This window comes from Marmota monax, unplaced genomic scaffold, assembly GCF_021218885.2.
Source record: "Marmota monax isolate L192 unplaced genomic scaffold, Marmota_monax_Labrador192_F-V1.1 WCK01_AAM20220418_F8-fsc00072, whole genome shotgun sequence".
Classification (NCBI taxonomy): domain Eukaryota; kingdom Metazoa; phylum Chordata; class Mammalia; order Rodentia; family Sciuridae; genus Marmota; species Marmota monax.
In genome coordinates, this window is record NW_026692356.1 from 8,189,407 (window position 1) to 8,215,404 (window position 25,998).

General features: G+C 37.4%; 1 pseudogene; it reads right to left on the reverse strand.

The window, feature by feature from the left end:
- Nucleotides 1-4,036: 4,036 nt before the first annotated feature.
- On the reverse strand, nt 4,037-4,622 carry LOC124091372 (ras-related protein Rap-1b-like; annotated as a pseudogene).
- Between the last annotated feature and the right edge of the window lie 21,376 nt (nt 4,623-25,998).

Sequence of the window (25,998 nt, forward strand, 5' to 3'; positions counted from 1 at the left end):
ACCAACCATTAGCAATCAGAGGGGGACCTCAGGTCCTACTCTTGGACATCTACTCATACATCAAAAACAGATAGAAGCTTCAGAACAAAAATAACTACACACAAATTGTCATACATGAAAAGAGGGAGGGGAACCCATCTTAACTGATGAACAAGTCCAAGACTTCTGAAAATATGAGGAAACAGGTAAACAAATCTCCCCTCAAAATTCATAATCGCCCAACAAAGGAATCCACAGATATGGAAGTGAATGGAATTCCAGAGAAAGACTATAAAAACTGATTATTAAAATATTCATTAAGCTAGAAGAAGATCTAAGCAGGAATTAAGAGAGCAATACAGAGGATGACATTTCAACAAAAAAAGTGGAGATATTGAAAAGAAACCAATTAGAATTCTTGGAAATGAAACACACAATGAATCAAATTAAAATTTCACTTGAAAGCATCATTAACAGATTAGCTTGTGTAGAAAATAGAACTTCAAGCCATGAAGACAGGGCGTATGAACTTGAATACTCAATATGCAATAAAGAAAATAAAAAGAACATGACAAGGACCTAAAAGAATTCTGGGACAATATCAATAGAGCAAAACAGGTCACTGGGATAGAAGTGAACATGGGGATCCAGGCTAAAGTGTTAGGAGCAGCTTCAGTGAGATAGCAGCAGGAAATTTCCCCTGTGTTAGAAATGAAATGGACTTTCACATACAGGATGCATATAAGACTCTAAATAGACCCAATCAAAACAGAACCTCAGTGGCGCACGCTTGTAATCTCAGCAGCTCAGGAGGCTGAGGCAGGAGGATTGTTGAGTTCAAAGCCAGCCTCAGCAAAAGCAAGGTGCTAAGCAAAATCAGTGAGCCCTGTCTCTAAATAAAAAATACAAAATAAGTCTGAGGATATGGCTCAGTGTTCAAGTGCCCTGAGTTCAATGCCCAGTACCCAAAACAAAACAAAACCTCTCCAAAACATATCATAATCAAAATGGCTAACATAGAAAATAAGAAAAGAATGACAAAAGCCACAAGATGAAAACCTGAGGTCACCTTTAGAGGCAAATCAATAAGGCTCACTTCTGACTTCTCAGTTCAAACCCTAAAATCAAGGAGGGCCTGGACTGTGATATTTCGATCTCTAAAAGAAAGCAACTGACAGCCAAGATTGTTATATTCAGCAAAGCTAGCTTTAAAAACAATGGAGAAACAAAAACTTTCCATGAAACTAAAAGAATTCATGACCACCAAGCAGCACTACAAAGACTACTCAAAGATATACTGCACACAGAACAACCCCAAAACAAACCCCAAGCCTCCCAAATAGGTGAAGATCACTAGGAAAACAACCAACTAAATAAAAATCAAGGCAGAATTAAAATATAGAAAATAAACCAAAATGGCACAAAACAATAAACATCTGTCCACAAAAATGCTGAATGTAAATGGTCTCAACTCCCCAGTCAAAAGACTTAGGTGTGAAGAATGGACTTAAAAACAAGATCCAACTGTGTGCTGTTTGCAAGAGATTCATCTAATAGGCAAATACACCCATTGGCTAAAGAAAAGGATGGAAAAAATATTCCATGAAAATTAAGTCTGGAAACAAGACAGACTAGCGATTCTCATTTCTGACAAAGCAGATTACAAGGCAATAATTAATCAGAAGAGAGAAAGAATACCACTACCTACTGGTAAAGAGAACAATCCAACAAGAAGGTATAATAAAAGTAAGTATATATCTCCCAAATGTTACTACACCTAATTATATAAAAATAATACTTCCTGAAATTAAAACCCACATAGATCCCAATCAATAATACTGGGTCATTTCAACACACCTTTATCATGAATAGACAGGTCATTCAAACATAAAATCAATAAAGATATTTCTGGCCTAAATAATACTATAAATCAAATGGAACTAATAGATACCTACAGAACATTTCACCCCCAAACACTTGAATTTACTTTCTTCTCAGCAGTTCATGAAAATTTTCCAAACTAGACCATATTCTAGGTTGCAATGTTAAGTCTTAGCAAATACAATAAAATTGATAGAATCCCATGCATTCTATCATTGATCATAATGGAGTAAAACAAGAAATCCAGAATAAGAAAAATAATAGAAACCTTGTAAACACATGAAGATTGAACAATACTGTTTTTTTTTTTCAAGAAGGTATACTCTTTACAAACACTGTTAAAATATTACACAAAACACATTCAAGAGGCAAGTAATTTTAATGCAAGTCCTTGTATGGCAATCTAAATTTATTGAACTACTGATGTTGAGTTATACAAAATTATGCCACTTCAAATAAGGCTTTTAGTATATATTTGGCCATCCAAAATAGTTGTAACATCAGGTTGGCCAATACTGTGGCTCCCTGTTGGATAGGCACATGATCTTTACCCCCAAATATTAATGCATACAAAGCAGGAAGGCATTGTTAAATAAAACAGCAATAGTTATAGCAAATTAGGCCTTATCACTGATTACATATGATTAAAATTACCTCTCACATTCACATCCACAGTGCTCATCCATCATTTAACATCTCAACCAAAATGTTACACTTGTGAAACAATCACCTACGGGCAAAAATACTAAACCTGTATATTTGGTATTGCAAATACAATTATGCATGAGTAGGCAAGGGATTCACAGTAAGAATCTACAGCTGCAGAGGACTGAAAATTATTTACAAAAGTTGTTGTCATTAAAGAAATGTTTGAAAATATAGACTTTTTGTTGTAGGCCCCCACTGTACACACAACTACAAACATTGTTCCCTATATAAACAAGAAAGAAAACACATAATAAAGAGATTTGAAAACTCTAGACATTTCCTTCCAGATAGAGGTTAATCTTAGATATGAAAAGGACTATTTTAAAGACAAGATCACTGTCTCCACAGGTTTCTGAAAAACAAACAAACAAAAAAACTATGTAGCTATGCTAATTTTAGTGCTTATTTTGTATAATACAATGATAATGATCTTGAATTTAAAACAAAAATCATAATAAACTGTAAGTATCAAAGAAGCAAAGTTATTTGGAGTAGTCTATATAGGAAGTAATAGGACTTTCTTTGGTTATGCTAAAATAGTGGTGCTTTCATAATTTATACTGTTGTACTCTCCAATACAAAGTATGGGGTTTGTTAAAATATACAGTACAACATTTTCATACATGCATAGCATTTTTGGATGCACAATGTTTCTTAGCAGTAATACTGGATATAGCCTCTGGTTTTACCAACTGCATACACTAGGATTATTATATAAGTAAAAATCTCTCTTGCGATACTGAAAAGTGATTACAATGTGCAAACTGATAGAGTAGCTTTCATCCATCTCTTAAAGGGTACCACCATAGAAAGTCCATTTAGGATGTCGGTAGGTTTTTTGTTTGTTGTTGTTTGTTTGTTTAGTATTTGTTTTAATTGTAGGTGTATGCAATAACCTTTATTTTATTTTTATGTGGTGCCGAGGATCAAACCCAGTGCCTCACGTGTGCTAGGTGAGTGCTTTACCACTGAACCACAATCCCAGCCCCAAATTAGCCAATCCCAAAAAAACAAATGGCAAATGTTTTCTCTGATATAAGGAGGCTGACTCATAGTGGGGTAGGGAGGGGGAGCATGGGAGGATTAGATGAATTCTAGATAGGGAAGAGGGGTGGGAGGGGGCAGGAGATTAGCAAGGATGGTGGAATGTGATGGACCCCATTATCCAAAGTGCATGTATGAAAACTCGAATTGGGTGTCAACATACCTTACATACAGAGATATGAAAAATTGTGGTATGCATGTGTAATAAGAATTGTAATGCAAAAAAAGTACATGTATAAAGGCATGAATTGTCATTAACATACTTTATATACAAAGATATGGAAAGTTGTACTCTATATGTGTAATAAGAATTGTAATGCATTCTGCTATTGTGTATTTAAAAAAATAAAATCAATTAAAAAAAAGATGTCAGTAGGTTTAACAAAGTTGAAATGCTGGTGCTTTTGACTTGGGCAACAGTTCTTCATACTTGACTCAGAGCTACAATGCATTTATTAGATGGAAGCAGCTGACATCATGACTTTTTGTGGGCTTCCCCAGGCACTGGAGTCTTTCTTTTAATTTGCTGCACTAGGTCATAAAATATTTCATTAACATTTATTTTTTATTTTGCAGAAGATTCTAAGAATGCACAGTTGATCCACTGTCTTGATAGATTTTGACCTTGTTCCTTTCCTACAACTCTTTCATCTTCCAAGTCACACTTATTACTAACCAGAATCATGGGAATGCCATCAGTTTCTTTAACATAAGAATCTGTTTTCTTAGATCTTATAAATCATTAAAGGTGGACTATGCTATGATGGAATAAACTAAAGCAAAGCCTGTCTATTTTTCATGTACAAATTCCTCCTTGCTGTGAATTATTTGGTTCCTGCAGTATCCAAGATTACAAGAATACATTGTTGTGCATCTATTTCAACTTGCTTTCTGTAAGAATCTTTTCTCATAGGATATTTTTCAGCAAAAATTCATTGAACACATTGTACAGGCAGAGCAGACGTTCCAACCCCTTCTGAACCAAGAACAACTAGTTTATATTCAGGCATGTTTCAAATTTGTCAGAAAAGTACTTTTTATACTGTTGCTTACTTCTCACAGACAGTATCACCCCATATTCCCTCCAGGTTGCTGCTCTGGGTACCACAGGGGTAACCCCTGCCACTCCAGCTGGTTTCTGAACAACAATTTTTTACATGAAGAATGATCATAGAAGAAATGAGAATTTCTTAGAAACAAATGAAAACAGAGATGCAATATATTACAATCTTTGGGATAGTATGAAGGCAGTTCTAAGAGGAAAATGTATAGTATTAAAGGCCTACATTAAAAAAAAATAGAAAACCCCCAAATAAATAATCTAATGGTCTAACTCAATGCCTTAGAAGAGGAAGAACAAACTAATTCAAAATAAGTAGAAGATAGGAAATTATTAATAGTAGAAGAGTTGAAATTAATGAAATTAAGAATAAAAAACAACACACAGGATCAATGCTACTGACTTCATTCTTCAAAAAGATAAAGATTGACAAACCTTTAGCCAAACCAACGAGAGAGAGAGAGAGAGAGAGAGAGAGAGAGAGAGAGAGAGAGAGAGAGAGACTCAAGTGAACAAAATTAGAGATGAACAAAATTAGAGAAAAGGAGATATCACTAAAGACACCTCTGAAATCCAGAGGATCATTACAAACTATTTTGAAAATTTACATTCTAATAACTGGAAAGCCTAGAAGACATTGACAAATTTCTAGACACGTATGACTGCCCAAATTGAACCAGAAAGAAGACCTAAATAGACTGATATCAAGTAATGAAATTGAAATATTGATTAAATACCTTCCAACAAAAAAGAGCCCAGGGCAAGATGGATTCATAGTTGAGTTCTATCAGACCTTTAAAAAAGAACTAACACCAGTCTTTCTCAAATTATTCAGTGAACTTGAAAGGGGGGAACACTCACAAGCATATCAATGAAGCCAGTATTACACTGATACCAAAACCAGACAAAGACACATCCAGAAAAGAATACCACAGACCTACATCCCTGATTTACATAGATGGAAAATTTTTAATAAAATATTAGAAAATCGCATTAAATCACATCAATGTCAGGATAAAACCAAAAGACTATATCTATCCATAAAACTCTAATAAAAATATATCAAGAAGATAACACACCATGAGCAAGTGGGTTTCATCTCAGGGATGCAAGATTGGTTTAACACATGCAAATAAATAAATGTAATTCACCACATAAATAGAATTAAGGGCAAGAATCATGATTATCTCATTAGATGCAGAAAAGACCTTAGATAAAATCCAGCCCCCTATATGTTGAAAATACTGGAAAAACTAAGGATAGAAGGAACTTACCTTAATATTATAAAGGCTCTGTTTGGCAAACCCAAAGCCCACATCATTTTGAGTTGAGAAAAATTGAAAACATTTCCTCCAAAATCAGGAATGAGACAGGATGTTCACCCTTAACACTCCTACTTAATATAGTTCTTGAAACTCTGGAAGGAAACTAAAAGGGTACAAATAGGAAAAGAAGAAGTCAAATTATCTTTGTTGATGACATGGTCCTATATCTAGAAGACCCAAAAATTCTACCATAAGACTTCTAGAGCTGATAAATGAATTCAGCAAAGTAGCAGAATACAAGATTAATATTCATAACTCAGTAGGTCTCCTGTAGTCCAGTAGTAATTATTTTGAGAAAAAAATCAGAAAAAACTATCCATTCACAAATACCTCAAAAATATTCTTAGGAAATCATCTGACCAAGAAGGTGAAAGATCTCTATAATGAAAATTAGAGAACACTGAAGAAAGAAATTGAAGAAGACCTTAGAAGATTGGAAAAAACTCTCACGTTCTTAGATAGGCAGAATTAATATTTTTCAAAATGGCCATACTACCAAAAGCACCATACAGATTCAATGCATCAAAATACCAATCATGTTCTTCACAGAACTAGAAAAAAACTATCCTAAAATTCATTTTTAAGAATAAGAGAAACAAAATAGTCAAAGCAATCTTGAACAAGAACAGTGATGCAGGAGGCATAACAATACACGATCTCAAATTATACTACAGAGGTAGTAACAGAAATGGCATAGTTGGCATCAAAATAGATATGAATACAAATAGAATAGAATAGAAGACACCCACCATACTTACAGCCATCTGACACTTGACAAAATGGGAGGCAAAAAATATGTTGTAGAAAAGACAGACTTTTAAACAGATGATGCTGGGGAAACTAGATGTGAATATGTAGAAGAATGAAACTAGATCCCTATCTCTCACCTTGCTCAAAACTCAAAGTAGATTTAAGACTTAGGAATTAGAAGAGCAACATTGAAAATGATAGAAGAAAACATAGGGTCAACATTCCACCATAATGGTGCAGACACCCACTTCCTTAACAAGACCCTGAAAGCTCAAAAAGTAAAGCCAGCAATCAATAAGTGGGGTGCCATCAAATTAAACAGCTTCTGCACAGCAGAGGAAATGATTATGAGCATGAAGAGAGGACCTACAGAATGGGAGAAAATCTTTGCCAGTTTCTCCTCTGATAGGGAATTAACATCCAGAATATATAAAGTATTCAAAAAGCTTAGCAGCAAAAACCCAAATAGCCCAATCATTAAATGGATAAAAGAACTAAACAGTTGTCTTTCAGAAGAAGAAACAAAAAAGGGCCTTATCTATATGAAAAAATGTTCAATATCTCTAGAAATCAGAAAAATGCAGATCAAAATTACACTAAAATTTTTGTCTCACTCCAGTCAGTATGGCAAGTATCAAGAATACTATTATTACCACTACTCCTACTACTGCTAATAGATGCTGGTGAGAATGTGGGGCAAGGGGTACACTCATCTTATGAGTGGGACTGCAAATTAGTGCAAGTGCTCTAAGAGCAGATTGGAGATTCCTCAGAAAACTGAGAATGGAGCCATATGACCCACTCCTTGGTATTTATCCCAAAGAATTAAAATCAGAATTACTGGAGGGATATAGCCACATCAATTTTTATATCAGCATAATTCACAATAGCCAAGTTATGGAAATAGCCCAGATGCCCGTCAATAGATGAATGGATCAAGAAAATGTTGTATATATTTATACAATGGAGTTTTAATCAACCATAGATAAGAATGAAATTACAGCATTTGCCAAGTAAATGGATAGAGCTAGAAAACATCACACTAAATGAAATAAGCCCAGACTCAGAAAATTAAGGGTTGAATGTTTTCTTTCACATATGGAAGCTACAGCAAAATGAGGAAGAAAAGGGATAGGGAGTAGGATATCATAAAAATATAGGGAAGATAAATAGAGTAGAAGAAGGAGACTGAGAGGAAGGGAAAAGGTATGAGAAAGGTGAGAAAAGGTGGAATGAATTTAACAAAATCACACTATGTGCATGTATAAATATACCATAGCAAATTCCACCTTTATGCATATGTAAAAAGCACCAAATAAAAAATATACACAATGGAATATTACTCAGCATTAAAAGAGAATAAAATTATGGGATTTGCAGGTAAATTGATGGCATTGGAGAATTTCATGCTAAGCAAAGTAAGCTGATCCCCAAAAAACCAAAGGCTGAATGTTCCCTCTGATAAGTGAATGGTGCTCCATAATTGGGGGTGGAGAGAGAATAGAGAAACCAAATTTGATTGGGCAAAGAAGAAGGAGAAGAGAGGAGGGGGTATGGGGGCAGAAAAGATGGTGGAATGGGATGGACTTATTATCCTAGGTACACATATAACTGCACACATGGTGTGACGCTAGATCGTGTACAGAGAAATGAAAAGTTGTGCTGCAATTGTGTACAATGAATCAAAATGCATTCTGCTGTCATATTAATTAAAATAAATTAATTAAATAAAAATAAAAAATAAATAAATGTACGAGTGAAAGGCTGACCAGTAAAGTAGAGGAAGGAGAACAGGGGGAGGGAGGGGAAGAGGGAGAAGAGGAGCCCCGAGTTCTGAAATGGACTAAATCAAATCCCATGCGTGTATGATTTTGTTGAAATAAACTCAACTATTATGTATAACTATAATGCACTTATAAAAGAAAAAAATCCACTGTGTTCTTTCTTTCCTTACTGGCATGTTTAAAGCTTCCTTATTTTGTGTATTTGAAAGTTTAATGAATGTACTGTTTACTTCTGTTTCTTTTAATAAAGATGCATGTCATCTGGGAAAAAATATATTTTTAAAAAATCCTTTTTTGGATAATATTAAATGTTTCAAACTAACATTTGGTCTGCAAATCGGACAGATGGTCCTGTGGCAGGATAGTTTCTGACTTGCCTCTCGTTCCCGAGGGTCTGCCCATCCCTCCTCTGCTGGCTTCTCCACACTAGGGTATGGTTCAGTTCCTTTGTGCCAGGGAGGTACTCTTAACCAATTCCATCCTCTGAAATAGTAGAGTAGAAAATATCCTTTGTGAGAAGACAAGCATGCCTGTCAAGATCTTTTCTATTATACACAGGTCTGCTGTGGCAAAGTATTAGAAGAGTTGTGAAATGGAAAGATATGTGGTTTTTTTTCCAAAAGTCAAGTGCTCCAAATTGTTGACCTTTCTGGTGCTGACAAGTAGCTGTCGGAGTGTGCTAGCTCACAGTAATAAATGCACACAATCTACCCTTTTTGGTAAATGTAACTTAACAGTGGAAATAAATAATGGCCTTTTTGAAAGGATCTTATACTACTGAAAGAGCATTTTGAAAAAGGATTTTGGGGAATGTTTCTAATGTGACATTTCTGAGGAAAATGATTGAAGTGAATCACTTAGGGAGATTTTCATATTTTCATGCTTAAAAGCTTGGAAACAAATTTCTAACCAGTTTGAAAATTTTAAACAAAAGCATTTCAGAGGCTTTGAACCCATTTGTTAAAAATGTAAAAATGCAGAACCTTCTGATTCATAACTAGATTGGCTGACATCTGAGAAGAGAGAAATTTATAAACTGAATTTTAATAAATGTGTATATTTGATAGAAGGGACTCAAAACCAAAGGTTTCAGGAGCAACCTGGTTTATAACAGCACTAACTGCACACTGGGAAACAGGCAGAATTTGGATGCAGACCTACATGTTGCTAAATTCACAAAGTATTTAACCAAAAATTTCAAAAATTATAATATGTATTCAAGCATATCATGCTTCCTAGAATATTAGCAAAAATTGCTTCTAAGAAGAGCAAAATTTTGTAGCATCAATAAATTGCCATTTTATTATTGCATTCAAATTTCTGTGTATATTTTGTGATGTACATAGGATATTTGCACATAAATGCATGTATTTATATGAGAAAATATACATATGTGTGTGGAAATAGTACTGTTTATACATATCCTACATACCCCTTACTAATCGTATATGTGTATGTGTGTGTAATTTACAAATTAAAATATAGGTCTTCTTTACTTATGGGATCATGTACTGATAAACTCATTGTAAGTTGAAAGTATTGTAAACTGAAAATATATTTAATTCATGAAACTTACCAAATATCTTAAGTTAGTGTAGCCTACCTCAAATGTGCTTGGAATACTTGCAGCTGCCTACAACTGGGAAAAATCAACTGATGCAAATCCTATTTTTATAATAAAGTTTTGAGCATCTCATGTAATTTATTGAATACCTGTGTCCCCAAACACTAGCAACCTAGACTGCTGTAGAGCGTCACTGTTTACTCTCACAATCCTGTGGCTGATGCTGGCTGTGGCTCCCTGCAAAGCCCAGCATCAGAAGAGAAGGTTATTCAAAAGATGGTTTCTACTACATGCACATTGCTTTTGCACCATCATCAAGTTGGAAAATCTTAAGTCAAACCATAAGTTGGGGACTATCTGTCCTTACGTACTGTGATGTACATCCTGTAAATCACTTTTTCCCTGGAGTTTAGAGACAACTGGCATAGAGGAAAGAGTCAGGCATCACAGGTCCTTGTTCCAGTTCTGCCATCAGGACCTAGTAGTTTATATAAATCAGAATTTCTGAACTAGAGCATAGGAGGAGGATGCTGCCTTGCTGAGCTCCCATGAAGACTGGGGAGGACAGAGTTCTGAATTCTTGATGGGAATATAGCAAAGTGGCCCCTCCATAAGTTGTGGAGGTGATCAGGCGGCACATTAGAGATCATTTGGCCTATGACTGAATTTTCTAGGTGAGGAAACAGGCAAGAGAGGAAAATGAAGTCACTCCATGTTCTAGAAGGAGATATGGAAGAGCTGCCACAGAACTTCAGTTGAGAATTCTTTTGAGGACCCGTATTGGTTTTGATTATAACTCCTGATGATTGATTCCTTATAAAACCATTTCTTCAGGATTTCTCCAAGAATCACCCTCTAATAGATTACAGAGAATCGTGTGATCTATATGCAAAATGTATATGTCACGCTCATCTTGATGCTTTTCATGCTAAAATGCCAACAGGTAGCAGTCTTTAATTGCTTCTTCTCACTGCTTTCGGTTCTCCATGTCAGGAGCATTCTGTGAAGACCGGAAGATTATAGGTGGGACCTCAAAAGTTCTTTCAGGCTTCAGACCACATCAGATATTAAGAAGAGGGTGATATGTGTGTGCCCCATGTGTTCATGTTCCTTCTATTGGAAACAATTAGTGCTAAAGGACAGACTGCTCTCAGTTAATGGTTATGGATTTCAGCGGGGGGGGCGTCTTTTGTTTATCTGAGAATCTGATGGCGTATGTATATAGGTCATGTCCTTAGAAAGTGCATGTGTGAATATGCATATTTTACACAGGATCCCAGAGGATATGCAATTACTGGAGCCTTTCCACTGACCTAACACCCTTTCCAGTGTCGTTTTTGACACTCTGTACATTCATAATTACCCGGTGCACGTTTCACCATTCATACCCTTATGCCAGCATTTCCCACCTTTTAATTTGGTGACATTGGTGATGAAATCAAATGTGTTTTTAAACATGTTTACATTTTCTACTTTGATCAGTAAAACCCACCAACACCTGAGCATGGGCTTCTGAAAGTATATGGTTTTCACATAAATGTTTTTACTACTTGATTTCTCCTTCTTCCAATCTTTATCATTTCTCCTCAAAAATGTTTTTTTTTTCCCTTAAAATATAACCACTTGATTTCTTTTTCAAATTTCCTATAATGGAAGCAAGTAGCATCAAATCAGAGCACACCTGTTCTGGAAGAATGTGGGGTATTGAATATATTTTATAACTAATGGAAGGAATTCAACATGTAGTGTTTGCTTACCATGTACCACACACCATGCTGGGGCTCTTACAGAATCATATCATTACTTCTTATATAGTTCCCAGTAGGTTCAATGCTACTGTTTTAGTCTTAGAGAAAAAGAAATTAAAGCTCAGAGATCATGAGTAATTAAGCAATGAATTAGGTGTCAAACCCCTCAATTCCAATCCTAGCATCCCTATCAGTGTGAGATTTAAAACACATTACTGATTCATATCTCGAGTTTCTCCATCTGTAAATTGCACAAGCTCTCTGCTACCAACTCTTGTGTATTTACATGGACAAATGGTTAGAGGGGAGGTTTTGACTGTGGCAATTCCATTTGTTACCCTGACACAGAGGTACCCTGGTCATCGAGGTTTTCTTTCAGTCCCCTACCCTTTGACTGAGGTTTCAGGTGTGATGAACTTTGCAGTAGTAACCTTTGTAACTCAGAGGAAGGATCATTTTAACTGGCTCTCAGAGCAAGTCATGGCAAAGCCATTCTAGTTCCAAATGGAAAGAAAGAGAAACATGAACAGTCTATCCAGGTAGGGATCTGCTAGTTTATTAGGAAACTGCAAATGGCTGCAAAATTTGTCCGGGGTGCCATCAACCAACACTATAAATCCCCCCAAATTCCTCTATCATTGACTGACAAAGAGTGAATGAAAATTTGGTCGTTTAGGAAGGATATAATCTTTTTTTCCCCACTGAAAAAGTTACTTTATTATAAGGAAAAGACACAACATATGAAGCTAGAAGGTGGTAGGAGTGGAAGATATGGAAAAATGTAATCACCAAAGAAGCTGCCCAAACTTGGATCCCTTCCTGTTGATTTGGCTCTTAACCACATCTGCTTTTCCTGATTCAAAGAATCTGACACCTAGCAGGGCTGGGCCCAAGAGCCCCATTTCCCAATCTCCCCTTTCTGGGAGTTTGGGGAGAGGTTGTATACTTCTTGGACTTTCAAGACACACAAGGTAATATGGAGAAGAAGGGGAAGATGTTACAGCCTTTTGTTCCAGCACCTTCTCCGTGCCTGTGGAGCTGTTCTTAGCCCCACCCCTCAGTATTTATTAATGCCAAAGAGACGAACCCTGTAGAATTGAGGTAACTTAGGCAGCAGCACACTGAGCAGTGAGGTAGTATTGATGAGGAAGTGAGCAGCATCATATTTGGTGTAGAAGCTGGCCAGGAGATAGAGTATGATAGGAGAGATGCTAAGGAATTTGTGGGAAGAGGTAAACTGGAGCCCGTAGTCCGTCTGTTCCCAGTGCATCAGTAGCCAAGCCTTTCCTTGGTCAGGGGTTTCAAAGGGTGTTCCTTTCACTGCATGTAAGAAGATATACATTGCCTGCCAGCTTCAGGAGCACGTCCATATAGGGTCACGTCGCTGGATCCTATACTTGTGGTCTCCAGGAAGTAGCCTCCACCATCTGCCTAGGAAGGATATAATGTTAATTCCAAATGTGTGCTTGCTGGTATGTTAATCATTTTCATTACTAATTAAATAGAAAGATTATGAGTGTGCATGTGTGTGTGTGTGTGAATTTTTTTCTCTGTTTGTATAAGACAAAACCTTGACAGTATAAATTATATAAATTCTCTTCCACATGATGAGGATAATGTGTTGATCGAGGTGGTACTGGTTAATGATAATGAAGAACATAAATTCTCCTGAAGGGAAATGTTTGATAGCACTGACATATTACAAGCCCATGAAAGTGATAAACAAACACCTGTTGCAAGGTGATATCAAATGGAATGGAATCTGATACAGAAGATATATTACTTGTGTGCTGCTGTCAAATGGCATTGTTTTGGGGCATATAAATTGCACAGCAATGAATGGACTAGTATAGTTTGCTTGGAAAGATTAAGGAAAATTATTACCTTAACCTGCATCAAAGGTCATCATCAGAGTCACCTTTGAATAATTAATATCACCACTTACACGATTGGGTGACCTAAATGGTAATATATTTCTCCATCTAGGAAACTAAATATTAGTAAATGACTTTCCTGTCCCACTTAAAATGTATCAATAGTTTTGAATGTACATAGGAAGAGACCAACATTCTTAGCTAATAAGGCTTCCCCAACACCAGTTGCTACTTTTTATATATTTTACTATAGCCCTACTACATTTTCAATGTCCTGAATGTACCAATTTCCACCTGCAATGGGATTATTGTACCTGCTATTCTATCTATCCTAAACCTGCTTTTCATAGTTACTCCCTATGCATTCTTAAAATATAGACATTATTGAGTTTATACCTTTGCTCAAAAGGCTCTTTCCCAGAGAGCACTCCTTTGATATCCACCAATAATGGACTAAATTCCTCTGTGTTACATTCTTATGGTCTAGTTTTTCCTCCTTTTAAAGTAATGTATAATTACCTTTATTGGTTTAATAGTTTGATCACTTGCAGTGGAATAAAGCAAGTGTAAGAGGAGGGGCTGTGACTTAAGATTTAAGCCACTTAGGATTTTTAAAGGAATAAGTGATGAAAAATTTAAACAACTGCAATTTTTCCTAAGAAAGATGAATAACATGAATTAAAAAGAAGACATGATTTAGAGAATTCAGTGAACAGATAATTCAGGATGCAAAGATACACAACATTTCTCTTATTAGAAACAGCTTACTATCTTACTATAAAATGCCTATTATAGACAATTTGGGAGGGAAGATGCTGGAAAGATGGCAAAGAAGGAAGCACCAGGAACCTGTCTCCCCCATAGGAAGTGCACTGGCAGAAACTGATGTACTTATTTTGGAATTCTGTAGTCTACTGAAAGCTTGCAATGCTCAGGGGAAGACTTTAATAGTAAATGCAGTTAATTTTAGTCTATTTCAGCTCTAGCACTGTAGCAGCTGCCCCACGGCAGGCAGCTGTGCATGTGTTCCTGGAGAAGCTTGCACATAGCTTGCAGGAGCCAGGATGGGCAAAAGGGACCCCATCCTACAAATATTGGGGATCTGTGCTGTGGCTGCTGATTACTGCTTCTGATGAGAGAAGCATGAAGAAAGAGGCACTGGCCGATGCTATGGTGCCTCTCCCACTGTTGCAAGTCCCTTCTCCTCCAGATTAAATGACCGCTGGAATTTAAAGAGCTGGTGCTCTTACTCCTTTTTACTTCATTTTTCTTTTCTTTGCCATTTAAGAGCCAGATATCAAATATTAGGACATTCAAGAATAGCTGCACATATAGAGAAAATTATAAAGCAATTTACCCAAGGAAAAGCTCAGGAAAAAAAAAAACCTTAGAAAAGTTTAAGTTTATAACTCAGGCTAATCTTGGCATAGAGATTGGTATCCTATATAATAAAACACATACACACACACAAATAACAAAAAAAATAGAAATCTATGGGAAAAGGGGAGTATCTGCCTTTTAGTCACCACGGTATTAGATTCAAATGTCCAGTTTTTAGCAACAGGAAGAACAACAAAATATTAGAAGCCATACAAATAAACAGAAAAGTACGGTCTATTAAAAGGAAAAAAAAATAAAACTAAAGAAATTGTCTTTTTGGGCTGGGGATGTGGCTCAAGCGGTAGGGTGCTCACCTGGCATGCGTGCGGCCCGGGTTTGATCCTCAGCACCACATACAAACAAAGATGTTGTGTCCGCCAAAAACTAAAAAATAAATATTAAAAATTCTCTCTGTCTGTCTCTCTCTCTCTCACCTCTCTCTTAAAAAAAAGAATTTTTCTTTGAAAAAGACCTCAAGGCAGACCTACTATACTTTACAACAGAGAAGAACTAAAGTCATGGATAATGTTGAGAAAAAAAATGAATGGGCAAAATGGAAATGTCAAAAATAGAAAACTTAACAGCACACTCCCAAATCCTGGAGCTGGAAAGTATAGTAACTGAAATGAAGAATCTACTAGAGATATTCAAAGGTTGATTTGAGCAAGCAGAAGAAAGAATAAGTGCTCTTAAAGATAAAACAATGGAAATTATCAATGTCTGAGGAGCAGAAATAAAAAAGATGAAGGAAAAGTGAAGAAAGTCTAAAGGACCTGAAGGTCACTGTCAAACAGATCAATAGATACACTGTGGGATTCCTGGAAGGAGAAGAAAGAGAGAAAGGGGAGAGAGAATATTTGAAGAAATAATGACTGAAAATTTTCAAAACTGGACACAAAACATGAATATCAACATCCAAGAAGCTCAATAAACTCCAAGCAAGAAAACTCAGAGAGCTATACCAAGACACATTATGATCAATAACAAAGAAAGAACATTAAAAGTAACAAGAGTAACATATCCCATATAAATGAGCTTCAATAAGATTATTAGTCAATATTTTTCTTAACAAAAATATTTGGAGACTTAGGCAATGAACCCACATACTCAAAGTGATAAAGAAAAAAAAAATCTTGCATCCAGCAAGTGTGCCCTTCCTTAAAGATATTAGAAAAATAAATATCTCAATAAAGGTTGTGGAAGTAGTTGCAGAACATTCAGAAAAAAAAAGAATCATTTGAGGACATAAGCCAGGACAAGGCCATCATTTCTCTAAGGGCAGATACAAGAAGAGATAAAACAGAGAAGAGAGGACTGACTCACAGTGTGGAGCAGAGGAGGCAGACAGTGGGAACACTAGGATGTCACTGGGGCTACCTGCATCTCTACTGCAGATGCTGTCTTTTAAAATCTCATGGCCATGAGAAAAAAATAATACAAAGAAATATAACAGCACGTGTTGTTAATATTTGAAATTATAACATGAAAGGGGCTTGTTTCTGCTGTGATCATTACGAAGTCACTTTGTTTCCCAGTGGCTATATTAAAAAGATAAAAAGAAACAGAGAAATTAATTTCAATAATGTATTTTATTTAATTCAAAACTTTCAAAAATATTATCTTTTTAGCTTGACACAAACATTATTAATGAGAGAAAAGTCATGTCTTTAGGATGACACCCCTTTCATCACTCTGCCTATGGCTTTCATTCATCTTGATCCAGATGTGGTCCACTTCTTCCCGGCATGACTACATTTAAGTCTTCACTTAAGTCTTTGCAACCCTCATTCTACATGAAGAAGATACCTTGTGTTTTCAAATCTCTTTCCATTCCCTAAGCAATTCTGTCCACCATATTGGAATCATGTTCATTATTCCTGGTGGATTTCACGGGGCTCTGCCATGTTCTCTCCCTGTGAAGCTCCTTCTCCTCTCTGGTATCCTTTCTTCATGGCTTCAGATTCTTTAAGCCTCTTGAATAAGTGGCTAAATTGCATCACTTACTCCTTCAAAGTCTTAGTACTGAATGAACCTGCATTGATTTTATTTATATACCACTAATGAGAAATTACTGCATGAAAATTCATGTGCGCATAACAACATATTTAAATAGGGAGAATTGTGTGTGGATTTCAATGGATAACTAGTCACCTGTGCTGTATAGTTGCATTTTCATTCTTTTGTTGGCAACTTTTTTTTTTTTGCTTAGATTTTGAAACATTCATCTTTATCATTGCTGTTTTGATATTTTGCTATTATGTGTCTATCCTTTTTTGGAATGTACTGTTTATATTTGTACTCTTGTCTTCCTTCCACTCTGGAACACACTCAATAATCATCTCTTCTGATATTGATTCTCTCCATTTCCTCCATTCTGTTCTTCTGGAGGCCTATTTTATTTATATATATTATTTATATGATCAATATTCCTTATTCTTAGCTGCAATTTCCAAATTTTAATTTTGATTTATGGATTATATATTTAGTTATTTGCTTCCAAATCATAATTTTCTGTGAGACTGTATCCTGGCTAGAATATATGTCATATACTTATTTTTGAAATAGTTACGTTTTCATTTACAATATTCCTACTTGATTTTTTTCATGATAACCGAATCATACTTCATTTGTGCCTGTTTTTCTTTTGTATTTTCTTGCTATTTTTAAAGGATATTATTTCCTCCTAGATAACCTTCCTTTGAAATTCCACAAGGTTAAACCCATTTGGAGAAGATTCAATTCATAATGTGGTTTTTAATTTTGGATCAACATCATTCTTTGGCACTGCATTCTTCATTCATTATAGAATTTGAGTTTGCATACTCATTTTCAGAGGTAATTTATGCCTGTTTTAATTTGTATTTTCCTTTCTCTCACTCTCCGCCAGAAGTTACGTAACTTTATATATTTATGATTTCCTCCACTTGACTGTCATTGCCCCAAAACTATATTTTATATGTTAGTTAAGGTCACCAATGTCAGAGAGATTTCAGATGCATCCTGAAGGGAGCATAGTAAGCAGCATTAGGCTCAGTTTCTTGCCTGAGAATCACCTTTGTCTTTTATAAGAGGATCAGCTGCTCTCCTCAGCTCCTGAAATGGGAGACCCCCTGCATAAGATGGGAGCACTCCACCAAGGACTTGTACTTGAATAATACAAGAATCTGGCTCTGCTTGTGTCTCCAAATCAAGGGGGGTGCTTTTTGGTGCTCTTTAAAGGACAGAGTTCCTCGCTTGGGTCTTGGGACCTAAAACTCAATTTCAGTCCTCCTCACTATTCCTTCTAACTCACAGGGAAGTTTATTTTGTTTCTAAACCTGTTAATGCCTTTTAAATTTTGCAACATTTCTGTCTTACAAATCAACGTTGTGTTTGAAGGGGACAGTGTGTGTTAGTGTGGCCTTGCTTTGCCTGGGTAACCTGCAATCACTTTTAGTTTTGAATCCTGCTTGCCTGTTTCTCACTGCTCATTGAACAGAGTACATCTTCTCCAATTTAGCATTTGAAACACTGCACCATATAAATTCAGCACAAATCTTCCAAGTTTATCCAACACAGTCATGAACATTTTAAGCCTGTTTAGATAGGACTACTACTGTTTTTTGTGCTGTTCTGAATTTGTATGCACAGATCTTTCCTTTTGGATGACTGTGGTAGACTGTATTATTTGTCCTACTCACTTCCCCTGTCTGCAGGAGCCATCTCTACACACCTTTATTGATAGTTTGCACATCCATTGACTCTAGGACTTGGCCATGTGACTTGCTTTGGCCAATGAAATGTAGGCTTGTTGAGCAGAAGGTATAAAAGTCAGCCTGTGTTCCCCCATTATTAGTATTTTTCCTCTTCCTTGAGTGTAGTAAGCCTTGTATAGCAGCTGGTCTTCCAGTGAGGTCCTGGAATAAAGAAAATAGCAAGAGCCACCACCAACCAACAGCTGATATGTAGCATGAGTGACAGTAGGATTACAAGCCACCTGAGATTTGGGGATTGTTTGTTAATGCAGTGCATTGTAGGCCACTGAGATTTTGGGGTGCAGCTTAATATAAGATGACTGATAAACTGCATTGCAAGTGTGGTGAAACATAAATAATATGAGTTTTTAAACTATACAGATTTGCATTCAATTTTTTTTTTTGCATTGATACCATCCTAATAAAAGAAAATTTCTTCTCCTCTATCAATCTCCGTTTTTCACATTTGTAAAATGAGGATTAGCACATCAACCTGGAAGGATCATCGTGGGGATCAATGATAATGTAGGTACGATACCAGTTGGAGAGAAGGGCCTCAATTGTGGTCACACTATTATTATTGTTTGATGTTATTCTTTATTATTATTGCTTCTTTTTGTTATTGTTGAAATGCCACCTATTTCCCTAGGGATATGAAATTAATTGGGTGGGGAAAATTTGTTTCTCTTGATAGCTCAAATAGAACAATCAAAACTCCCAGGGTACTTTTCAAAGAAATGCCTCCTGTAGAGTCTTTTAGCCCTGTAGGTCCCAGTGGAGAGCACCCCAGGCTGCTGCTACTCCTTGCTGCCCTCTAGGGGTAGTGGGTGAGAAGAACTCCACCCCACCACCCCACCCCACCCCTGGGTAGTGATCAGAGGAGCAAAGGATTTCTGCAAATATTAGCTGCTGCAACATGAACAGCAGAAACTTTTATGCATGGAACAATAACAAAAGCTACTGTTTATAGAGTGCTTGTTGTGTGTCAGGTGCTATGCATAACTCATTGAATCGCCACAACTTTATGATTCAGGTTCTACATTGTGTTAATTTCACGGTTCAGGAAAGGAGGTGTGGAATAGTTAAATCATTTGCCTAGGGAGATGCAACTATTTATTACAGGGTGGAGCCTGGACCCAAACCTAGAGCTGACTGATTTTAAAAGGTGCTTGATTTAACCACCACATGGTTCTGGCTCTTACAGTCATGCTCAGATGTTTGCAAAATCTGCTAGAAGGATATTGCGCACCCCAAACTGAAAAACAGAAAGTTGCTTGTTCCCATCCTGATTTTTCCCTTTGTGAGAAAATAATTCTAAAAGCCGATGGAAAATCTGTGCTATGGAAGGAAAAAAAAATGCTCCTTGATCCTAATGGGGAACAATAACAATTAAATCAAACTCCTTCTCAGTACAAGTCAAAGAGTGTGTTTATCAGATGCTACCTTCTCTCACGGTCAACATGGCTGCTTCTGTAATTATTCTGAAAAGGAAACAGGCATTCTTATGTAGCAGCTTTAGGAACCTAGAATGAGCCTGGGATCAGGGTGCCCCTTGTTCATTCTGTTACCATTATGACTTCAGCATTTCTGAAAGAGACTAATGACTGAAATTGCTATCAAAATTTTCAGTGGAAAGGCTGCAAGTTGGAAATTGGATTTTCCCCTCTCCTTGCTAATGAGCTCCTTCCTCAAGGTGCGGTTCTTGGAGTGTAAAGGGATATTGGTAATTCTTTTTCTGCGTTTTATACCCTCTGCTGCCTGTTCTGAAATTTGTGCAATATCTCTGTGACAGGGGAGGTTATATGAAACTTTAAAAATATCGTCAGAGGAAGTGGCTTAGCTGGGGACACGTTCACAACTTGAGATGTGGAGTCTTTAATTAGACAAAGCATGAAGTGTTTTTACGTGGGTGTACATATGTCATGTTGTTCCATCTCAGCAGTTGCTGTGGCCAGGAAAAAGAATTCTTTTTGTTTATTTTGAGGTCTCAATGGTGTTCTCCAGAGAGGCAACCAAACAGTCAACATCTGATTGTTCTAGAAGAATGGTTTCTGATACCTCTGCTGCTGTCTTTTCCTTAGGTCCCCATGGAAAAGCAATGAGAGCTCTGTTTGCTCACGGGAACTTGAGGGACACAGGGTGTTCTTGCACAGGAATAATGCAATTCCATAGCTAGAAGACCCTTGGTATGCATTCATGAAAAATAAGCACAGCCAATGCAGTGCTTGTAATTCATCCCTGAACTTCCTGAAAGTGATTCTCTGAGTCTGGGTGGAGGTTACTGAGGTGAGTCACTCATCATCACCACTTTTCCATGGGGATTCCCTACAACTCACAAGGTATGCTGAGAGCTCAGGGAGGGGAGTCTCCTTGGAGAGGCTCCTCCCACTCTCTACTCCAGGGCTCCTTGGTAATGGACCCCATCCTTTCAGCCTGAGAATTTGCTTGAAGGCAATAAGGGTATAGTGGTGGCAATTTTGATAAGGTTCCTAAGCACAAAAATTTTCTAACTTGGGCAAGATAAATGTAGGCTCATTTTCAGAAATGATAGTATCTGGCAAACCACGTTTCAGAAATGATGGTGGAGAGTGGTGATTTTCACAGTAGAGATGTGGGAAAGCACGAATCAGGAAGTAGCACTTCAAGGCCATTTTGCACAGACTGCCACCTTCAGGGTGCAGCCAAATCAGTATGGATTCCAGACCAAACTTCTCGATTTCCATGATGATAGCTACGTTTCTTTATCAACTTACCTGTGCTCAATCCATCCTGCAGGAGGTACAGCTCCTATGAGGCATTGTAGTGCCACCTTGTCATTTATGACCACGTCTGCCTCTGATTCCTCAATATAGTTTCCAATGTCCTTAAATGTGCTAATACAGTCTACCTCGAGTTGACCTTGAAGAAGCAGGAAAAGCCCATGCTCTTTTGCAAAATGAGTTTGTGTTTTCTACTAGAGGTGTAATTATTAAAGAACCACCAGGTGCTAAATGCTGGCCTAAGAAGAGTGAAATTCAGAAGAGCTAAATTACTACTTCAAAGATGGCGAGCTAGGGGAGACAAATCTAGTGTGTCTTCTAAGGATAAGTAGTGCCATTGCATTACAAAAACCTTGAAGCTAGAAAACAAAAACAAAAACATTCCCAGTCCCAATGTAGCAGCATATTTTCCCCACTGTGTATCTTCCTCTGCCTCTGATGTCATTGCTTGGCTTTCAGGATAGACACACCTTGTGGGCTGCACAGGCCTTGCACAGTGCAGAGGGAGGAGCCGCTGCATTCCTGAAGAAGTCTGGGAATGCTCCTTTGAAGCCCTATGAAGCTTGTCACTCAGGAAAAACAGCACAAGACATTCCAAATAGGCAGTAAGGGATAAACGGAGATGGGAGATTATTTAGATCATGTCATGGTTAGCTTCGCATTCATCTCTTCAGGATGACTTTGGAACTATTTTCTCAGTTTCAACAATATTACAGATTCTGGGGTTAATGACCTTTTGGTAACCTAGAGTATAAAATTCCTTTATAATAAAAAAAACTCATCAAGAAGAAATACAAATAGGAGAAATTAGGTTTATCCTCTGATTATTGTTGTTTCTTTTCCTCTTTTGCTTTACAGCTTTGTTGAGGTATAATTGAGATACAACAGCCTCACACATTTAATGTCTATGATTTGGTGCCCACACTTGTGACACCATCACCACAGTGACAGTAAATGACACCTCCACAGGAGGCCACACTGTCTCTGAGATGACATTGACTGTGTGGATTCAGAGAGGGTGTGGGATTCTTTCCTACAGAGCAGCTGTCCCTAACCCTGGAACTGTGAGTCTCTGGGTCACATTTTTACAGGTATGTAGCAAAACAAGAAAGAGAAATATGAGTTTTTCCTAAAGCTAAATCCATTCCATTAAGGCACTGTCCTTTATTCTCAGAGGCTCTTCTGGGAGATGGGAGGGCTTTATTTTTAATGACTTTATTTGACCAAAACATAAGGTTGTCAATCCTAGGACCATACTCTAAATTGAAGAAGGCCATTTTGTACAGACTGTTGATTAAGTGAAGTCCAGGAGCCTCTGGCTGTCTGCTTAAGGACTCGAGGCCTGACAGGGCGCGCGATCACAGGGAAGAGCAACCACAACCACGGCAGGGAGACAGCGACCTGGTGGAGAGGTGCTCTGTGCCAGCTCCAGCCCACAGAGTGCTTTACAGAGATCCGCTCACTTAATCCACCACAAATCCTCAGAGGCGAGCACGAGGAGCATTCTCATTTCTTAAGTGAGTCAGCTGAAGCCCATAGTTCTAGAACTCTGAAGTTCCTGTGTCCTAGTAACACTTCTATGACCTACTTGGGTTTTTAATTCAATCCCACAGTGGATGATGGAAACTCCATTTCTAGGATTAAAGCGGATCAGGATGTTCTTATTTCCTGTTTACCACTGAGTTCTCCTTTAAGCAGCCTTTAATGACAAGCCATGATACTAACTCAGATTTTGCTCCACTTGACTTAAGTGATGGGACTGTATATCCTCTTTGGAAATCGCTCCTTCTGTCCTCTCTTGAGCCAACACCCAAGCAACAGAGTCCCAGAAAGAGGCATCTGGCAAGCCTGAGGCTTTGGGTGCATTGTGCTAAAGTTGAGAAATGGGGCCGCCGCACCCCCCCCCCCCATCCTGGTTGCTTATTGCAAGTAGATTTCCCAGTGTGGAAATGAGTTCCAGTATTTATTTAGAACATGACGCTTTATTATTATGTTCAGAAAGTGTCAAAAGTTTGCTTTTCCTTCCTTCCTTCTAACTCTGTGGGCACAGAGTTCACCCTTAAATCAGTGGGGAGAAATACCCCCAAACATATAGTAAAAAGAAAAGACCTTGAAGTTTAGAATATTAAACTTCAATAAGAGCTTTATCTATGAATTTCCTTGTCATGTATTTTCTTTTTCCTTTGAGAGTATGTTTCCAGCATATTCATAGTATATGAGGACAGACTGGCTGTCATTGGAGTTGGTGGCACTTCCTATTCTAGTCAAAATTCATGAAAGGTTCACTGCTTCTACAAGACTATTGCATAAAAATCGAGAAAGCTGGGATTGCATTTGGTGGGCCACTCATTATAGAATGATCACAGTAGCAATTTTTGCTATTAGTTTCTTCAAAATAAATCCCTGACTTGAGTTACACCCCTGGATCTTAGTCTCTGTCCTGTGTTGATCAGGTAACACACAGATAGAAATATGTCTTTTCAAAAGAGGTCCCACCCTGCTTTTTAAATTTAAGGCCTTGATGGTATTCCCTGCAAGACTGTTCCCTGGTCTATATATTTTCATGGGATGGTTAATAATTCACTTACAGTTAAGTTCACATTGATCCATGTTCTTTTCGGGGATAGTTTGACAATAAACATGAAAAACTGTGTTCTGAATTTTTTTGAAGTAGTGTTGATTTAAAAGACTTTATTTATTCCATTGTCCCAAAGGTACTACGACCTTCAGAAAGCCCTTGTTGTGATCTTAGGTTCTGAAAATATAGAAGACTTAGTCAACAATCAAGAGAAATAATTACTGCTTTTTTTTCATTTAAGGAATTTCCAGTTAATGATTCTGCATTTGCCTATGGACTTGATTGATTATGTAAAGTCTAATTCCTCACACTGTTTGGGGATTTATGGGTGTCAATAATTTTGCTAAGCACTTTGACTGTCTTTATTTCTTGCAATGCTTACAACACTGCTAGTAGATTGTTCATATTATTTCTCATGCTTTGCAGTTAGAAAAAGAAAAATTCAGTCTAGAGATGTGAATCCCTTACCCACAGTTTCACAGATAAATAGTAGTCGCATCTTGAGACAAATTTCAGAACCTTTAGTCATAACTGCTTCACTGAATTGGATAGCTAAAAGCAATGTAGATAATCTCATGTCTCTTTTTTTGTTTGTTTCAAATTCCTGAATGTAAGAGGTTCTTTTCTTCCTTTCCCCTGAAAATCAAGTCTTTCTCCTCCAGGACCCTATCATCTTCCAGACACAGCAGGAGCCTTGCCCTGAGATCTTGCCACCTCCTATCCACTTCTGTTTCTCCTCGTTGTTTCTGTTTTCCCCACCTAGGGGTGCCTTCCTACTCAGGGTTTGACACATGAAAAGAATGCTCTCACACGTTGCCTGGTTTGTGTCTCTGAAGCAATGATGCCCCGAAGGAGCTCCCCACTGTGCAGGTTTCAGACAGGAGAAAGAAGAAAGATGAATTCTAGAAACATCTGCTTCACCAGTGGGTTTTAGAAGCAGGGTTTCAGTGGGGAGGACACTTTGAAAAAGACACTGAAAACCCACTGCAGACCCCACGCTTGGACCATCACCCCATATGCTACTGTTGTGCCATCAATATTACGCACTAGACATGCTGACCAGGTGCAGGTGCCTTCCTCTGAGGACATATATCAGGTCCCTTTAGGCAAAGCAAATGTCTACACAGATCTACATTCAGTATTTTATCAGTTATCCGTTGCAAATTCTTTTGTGAGCCCAGGATTGAGATTTATGTTACTGCGTACATTGAGATTTATGTTGCTGATTTTAAATCCTGCAAGCACCCAAAATAATATTTTTTTGCAAAAATGAAGGTTATTTTGTGTATTTACAAGTCACTTTGATGATTATGTTGATAATGGTTGATAATGTATCATTAAAGACCCCCAGAAACCATGGAGAAGAGCTGTTTCCATAGTACTGAAATTAACCAAGAACCATAATCTCTCTGCAAGGAAGGGGAAAATAGAGGAATAATGGAGCTCAAAGGAACCTCATCCAATAACTCATCCGGCACTCACATTCTCCAAAGAAGGAGAGAGCCCTGATGTTACAGGTGACTTGCCACAGTTAGAAAATGTGTCATCTATGGAAGACCTCATTATGGAAGCCAAATAATCTAACTCCTAGGACAGTGGCGACTCTCACTTCTCTCCACCTCCAAACTGAGCATTGCTGTGAGGATTCATTCATTCATTCATTCATTCATTCATTTCTATTTCATCATTCATGGGTTGACACATTGCAAAACCTAGACAACTTTAACTCTTTATTCTCCATCACTCTGTTATATCCTATTGCTAAATATTGACAATTCTTTTTTTTTTTTAATTTTTTTGTACCAGGGATTGAACTCAGGGGCACTTGAC